Source organism: Glycine max, chromosome 19, assembly GCF_000004515.6.
Source record: "Glycine max cultivar Williams 82 chromosome 19, Glycine_max_v4.0, whole genome shotgun sequence".
Taxonomy (NCBI): domain Eukaryota; kingdom Viridiplantae; phylum Streptophyta; class Magnoliopsida; order Fabales; family Fabaceae; genus Glycine; species Glycine max.
Genome location: NC_038255.2, coordinates 4,191,045 through 4,197,558, shown reverse-complemented (window position 1 = coordinate 4,197,558; position 6,514 = coordinate 4,191,045). Strand labels below are relative to the sequence as shown.

Sequence of the window (6,514 nt, the reverse complement as noted above, 5' to 3'; positions counted from 1 at the left end):
ACGCACATCGTTCGCGTGTATGATATCCACTCCACAAGGTTTGAAGTAGAGGAGAGCTTCAACACTATAACGCAACGTGGCGGACAAAAGTGGCAGTAAACTTGAATGGTCGTCATTGTCAATGCGGAAGGTATTCTGCGCTTCACTATCCATGTTCACACATTATTGCAGCTTGTGGTTACGTGAGCATGAACTACTACCCAATATATAGATGTTGTTTACACAAATGAGCACATCTTAAAAGCTTACTCCGCACAATGGTGGCCTCTTGGGAATGAAGCAGCTATTCCTCCTTCTGATGACGCATGGACACTTATCCCTGACCCAACTACAATTCGTGCGAAAGGTAGGCCAAAATCAACAAGGATAAGGAATGAGATGGATTGGGTCGAACCATCTGAACACTTTTTTAAATATCTGATAAATTAATGAATTATATATTTTTTCTAATAATTTTTTCATTTGTTATTAGTTATTTTGAAAAAGAAAAATAACAAAAAAAAATCAAGGAATAAATACAAAATTTGTTAATTCATTAGGAATTAAAAAAAAATTCAAAGATCAAAGATCAAATTATTATTTTATTAAAAACTCAATATAAATAAAAAATTTATCAAAAAATAAATACAAAAATCAAATATTTATTAAGAATCAAAAATACATTTTAGCCTTAAAAATATAACTATGAAAAATCTCATAAACTAATTTATATTCAAAAGTTAGTTCTTTTTAAGCCTGTATCTTTCGTGGTAAGGTTTTAAGCCTCTATTTTGATCATCCAATTGAATTATAACAACTTTAATATTTAAAAGAAAAATATTACATTAACACCCTTATTTGATACTTAGAGAAAAAGAAATATAAAGAAAAATATAGGTATTATAAAATTTAGGATAAAAAATGATACACAAATCATCATTTATTTTAAATACTTCTTCACCATTTTTTTATATTTTTTTTATCATATTATAAATTCTATTATACTTACTTTTATTTTTATTTTTTCTTATTTATCTAAGTATATGATAACATATGAGGTGTTTTATGAAATAAGAAAGAGATAGAAAAAAAATAATAAATATTAAAGAGATATTTCAAATAACAATAATAATATTCAATATTCTTTTATTTTAAATATATTATCAACACTTTTAATTTTTTTATTTATCTTTTTATATTTTATCATAAATCTTATTATATTTATATTTTTTTGGTGTAGATATCTGATAGCACAATGGGAATAATGAAGTGTTTGTTTGTGTACTCTATTTAAAAGAAAAGGTGAGTGTTATTACTCTCTTAGTTTATTGTTTTCTCTCTCTGCTTTTTTCTGTTGGGTTTCAGAGTCTGTCCTTTTTCTCACTTCGATAAATTAATACAGTATATGGTCTGAGATTGATTAAATGTGATTCCAACTGAATTTGATGTGACATTTGAAGCAACACTTAACAGACACGGTGTTGGAATTTGTACTTTCTACTGCTGTGGGGCACGAATGTTATTAACGGGCTCTACTCTAGGTGGCGTGTACTATGGAGGCACATTAATCGTTACTTTATTTTACCATTGGGTACGCTGGCGGTGATGGAAGTGATAAAACCTAAGTTTGGAGCGGCAAATTTCCCCATTTGGGATAGTTTTAAAAACTTTTTTTCCAAATGGGGTGGTTTTAAAACTATTTTTTCAAGGGGGCACTTTTCTACGTGGTTGCATGCATGGTGCAAGCAAACCATCAGTGGGACTGGCGGGTTTGCTACTGCTGCCTGGACTCGCCATTGACAACAGCGAGTTGCACATGCACAGGAACAAATCGCCCTTGCCATTGGCGATATAGCTGGAAGGTGGAACCGCCAATCAAACTGGCGAGTTCCAGGGTACAGGCTTTTGCAGGTGGCAGAGGTGATGCGCAGTGTTTGCAGGCCAAAAGGCAAGTTGCAACTGCCATTGGCGATTTCATGGCAAGTTGCAACTGCCATTGGCGGTTTAAGGCCAAGTAGCCATTCCAAATAGCGATTCAGTGCCTTTATATACTCGGAAAAAAAACCCTCAGTGTGTGTTCAAAACTGCTAAACCCTCAGTGTGTGTTCAAAACTGCTTAGTTGTGTCTTGAAAACTCAGTGGTGGTGTTTTTTCCCAAAGTGAGTTCGTTGTGTATTCAAAACTGCAAATTGTTAGTGTTGGTGCTGTGCTTTGAAAGTTACATTTCAATTTTCAAAAATTGTAAGTTTTCTTGAGATTTAAATTTGTGCGTATAAGGTTTGAAATTTATTTGTTGAGGCATAAATTTCTGAATCAAGTTAGCAATTTTGAGTCAAATAATTTTTATTATAAAATATTTGTTAAGTAATTTTTTAGAGCATTTTGAATGTTTTGTTTTTAATAATTTTTTAATTAAATTAGTCTTATATTTGATATGCTTCTTTGTGTTTGTAAAATAGAAAATATTTTTGATGATATTTATCTAAAGAAAATATTTGAGTCCCAAAAAATTGGTAAATATGAAAATTTTAGTATATTTTTAATTAGATTAGGTTGGTTTAATACTTTGTTAGTGTTAAAAATTGAAAGTAAAAAAATTTGTAACATCATAATTAATGAAATAAGTATTTTAGTGTGGAAATTTATTTTAATATAAAGTTATAGTAAATTTATTTTATGAGCATTAACTTGAGCGGTATTTAAAATTAATTTTTTTCCATTATATTTATTTGTAGTACGTAAGTTGAAGTTATTATTTGAAATAATTATTTATAATAATACTAATAATACTAACTTGAGTTGGTTTATTATTTGGGCTTTAAAATTAGTACGTAGGAATCGTTTATTTTTTTAAGTGTTTACCATAAAATATTTAAAGTTAATTAAAGTTGCAGTAAAGAGATTTTTTGATTAATTTTAAATTTATTATGATTAATTATTAAAATATTGTTTTTTAGGTACACATGAATTCGTTATAACAGTGTTGTATTTCAATGGAAGGGTATATGAAGATAATGATGGTGTAATATTTGAAGGCAGTAAAAAAGCGATTCAAATTAAACGTGGAATTAGTTTCAATGCTTTGAAAAAAAAATTGGAGATAAGGTAAAGTTAGAAAATAATGAAATTATTTCTGCTATCAGTTGTAGATTTTTAGTGTCAGGAAATATATTGCTTGCAAATTTGTGATGACGAAGACGTTGAAACGATGCTCGAAAGTTTTAACAACAAAACAAATGTCAGTTTAGAATTGTACATAGAAAAGGATGTGGCTGGTGGTTCAATGTTTCATTCTGCAAATTCCTTACATCATGTGGAAATTATTTATCTAATGATGAGCACAACCGCCAAAAATATGAGCAATTTAAATGTGACGAAGATGATGATGATGATGATTATCTTGTGTCTAACTCATACGTTGAAGAGTCTTTAGACGAAGATGACAGTGTTGACGGTATATCTGATACAGACGATGAAGTCACCGACATGATTCAACCAGTAAGAATTGTTCACCAGCAGAAGGTATATTTTTTAAAAAAAATTACTCAATACATTTATTATTTATGACAATTGTATTTAATGCTAAATAAGTATGATTTGAATTTTTTTTTGAACTATAAGGTGTACAAGAATCAAAATCCATTTTGGAATGATGCTTTGCATTATAATAATATCAACTGGAGTCATCCTGATGAGGAGGACATTTGGGTTTGGAGATGCCATCGACTTTTAATGTTGGCAAGAATTATATGTTGGCATGGAATTTGATAGTAAAGATGCGGTCAAAAATGCAGTCAAACAATATGTTATGAAGGTGCATCAAAGTTTCAAAGTGTTGAAAGCAAATCGACAAGTATGTCGTTTGTTGCTTGAATAAAATGCAGATGTCCTTGCCCTTTCTATATGAGGGTCAATTTTATCTAAAAAACTGATTCATGGAAAGTCACACAATGGGGTGGACCACACACATGTCTCAATATGACCATGACCAAGATCATGAGAAACTTGATTCAGATTTAATTGCACTTGTGTAGTAGGTACGTATTTTATGTTCATATTATGTTATTTTGCTTAATTGTCATTTAATTTTGTTATTTATTGACAGGCATGATCAGAGAAGATCCATCAATAAAATTTCTTTGATTCAAGAGAGGATAAACAGTGAATTTGCGTACAAGGTGTCGTACAAAAAAGCTTGGTTGCGAAACAAAAAGCCATTGCAATTGAATATGGCGATTGGGATGAGTCATATGCGAAACTTCGTCGTGGCTAACACACATGCAAAATCATTCTCCTGATCGTATTTTCAAATACTACATGACGATTTTATCGTTGGAATACGGTTAGTCGCGAACACCGTCAGTTTCATAGAGTTTTTGGACTTTTGGCCAATGTAAAGAGGCTTTCAAGTACTGTAAGCCAATCATACAAGTTGACGCACACATTTGTACGGAAAATACCGTGGACCCTCTTAATGGCCACATCCAAGATGGAAATGGTGGTGTCCTTCCTCTAGCATTCGCGTGGTCGAAGGTGAGACGTTGACAGCGTGGTCATGGTTTTTGGCACACTTGCGTGAACACGTCACAGATAAAAATGGTATTTGTCTGATATCTGATCGACACGCGAGTATAAAGTCCGCTGTCGCTAACGAAGCACTTGGTTGGCAACCTCCCCACGGTTATCATGTCTACTGCGTGCGACACATAGCAAGCAACTTCAATCGAAATTCAATAATGCCAAACAAAAAGAAATGTTGAAGAAATTGGGTAAAATTTCATATTTGATGGCCACGTTTATTTTACTTTCATTTATACTTTAAATTGTTATTCATAACTAATTTTATGCAGCCTACACTCCTTGCAGCACATTTTTGATCAAATTTAGAAAAATTTCGTGAACTGAGTCCAGCCATAGCAACATGGATTGATCACATCTCAAAGAAAATGGACGATGGCTTACGATAGACCGAAGGACTCGACTCTCAATGCAGGATTGATCACATCTCAAAGAAAATGGACGATGCTTACGTAGACGATTTATCAATAACGGTTATTAAAAGGATTGTCGCAACATTCCCATAACAGCATTGGTGAAATCAACGTACAGTAGGTGTCGAAAGTACTTTGTTGAGCGTGGCCACCAAGCCCAAAGACAGTTAAATGAAGGCCAAATATATTGTTCAAAGCTTGTTAAAGAACTGAGGAAAAATCAAGAACAAGCTTGTACGCACATCGTTCGCGTGTATGATATCCACTCCACAAGGTTTGAAGTAGAGGAGAGCTTCAACACTATAACGCAACGTGGCGGACAAAAGTGGCAGTAAACTTGAATGGTCGTCATTGTCAATGCGGAAGGTATTCTGCGCTTCACTATCCATGTTCACACATTATTGCAGCTTGTGGTTACGTGAGCATGAACTACTACCAATATATAGATGTTGTTTATACAAACGAGCACATCTTAAAGCTTACTCCGCACAATGGTGGCCTCTTGGAATGAAGCGGCTATTCCTCCTTCTGATGACGCATGGACACTTATCCCTGACCCAACTACAATTCGTGCAAAAGGTCGGCCAAATCAACAAGGATAAGAAATGAGATGGATTGGGTCGAACCATCTGAGCACCGAACAAAATGCAGTAGATGTGGAGCCGAAGGGCATAACAGGCGTCACTGTCCAATGCAATCTGAGCGTGGGAGTTGTTCAAATCCTTGATTTATGTATGTTAGTCGAGTGACTTGTATTTGTTTCCGTTTTGTTCATGTATTGAATTTCTGGGGTTCAATGAATTCAGTAGTTAAAAACATTTTGCATTTTGTACATGACTTATTTGTGGGGTTCAATGAATTCGTTAGTTAAAACCATAAACATAAACCCTAAACCTAAACCACTAATTTTGACCCTCAACCCCTAAACCTAAACCCTAACCACTAACCATAAACCCTAACCCCTAACCCTTAACCTTAACCACTACCCCTAAACACTAACCCCTCCCCCTAAACCCTAACCCCTAACCCTTAACCTCAACCACTACCCCTAAACACTAACCCCTCCCCCTAAACCCTAACCCCTAACCCTTAACCTCAACCACTACCCCTAAACCCTAACCACTAACCCTAACCCCTAACCATTAACCTCAACCACTACCCCTAAACACTAACCCCTCCCCCTAAACCCTAACCACTAACACTTAACCTCAACCACTACCCCTAAACCCTAACCACTAACCATCAACCCTAACCCCTAACACTTAACCTCAACCATTACCCCTAAAATTAGTAGCTTCAAATCAATAAAAGATGAGAAAGCTAAAATTAGTAGCTAAAATTACTTATTTTGATTTATCTACTTTAATTTTTCTTTATGATTTTATTTATTATTTTAGTTTGATGCGCGACATAAAAATAGTCATTATGATTACTTAACCATAACCCTAACCCTAACTCATATCCCTACACCTAACTCATAACCTTATACCCTAACTCATAAACCCTACCCATAACCCTAACCCATAACCTAAGTCATAAACCTT

The 6,514-nt window shown here is 33.8% G+C and overlaps 1 long non-coding RNA gene across 1 annotated transcript; it reads left to right on the top strand.

Moving 5' to 3' along the window:
• Window positions 1–1,150: 1,150 nt before the first annotated feature.
• Window positions 1,151–2,218, top strand: LOC121174202 (uncharacterized). The gene is made up of 2 exons (XR_005890074.1): window positions 1,151–1,281; window positions 1,440–2,218. It is a non-coding gene; the product is annotated as an uncharacterized lncRNA (long non-coding RNA).
• The last annotated feature ends 4,296 nt before the right edge of the window (window positions 2,219–6,514 follow it).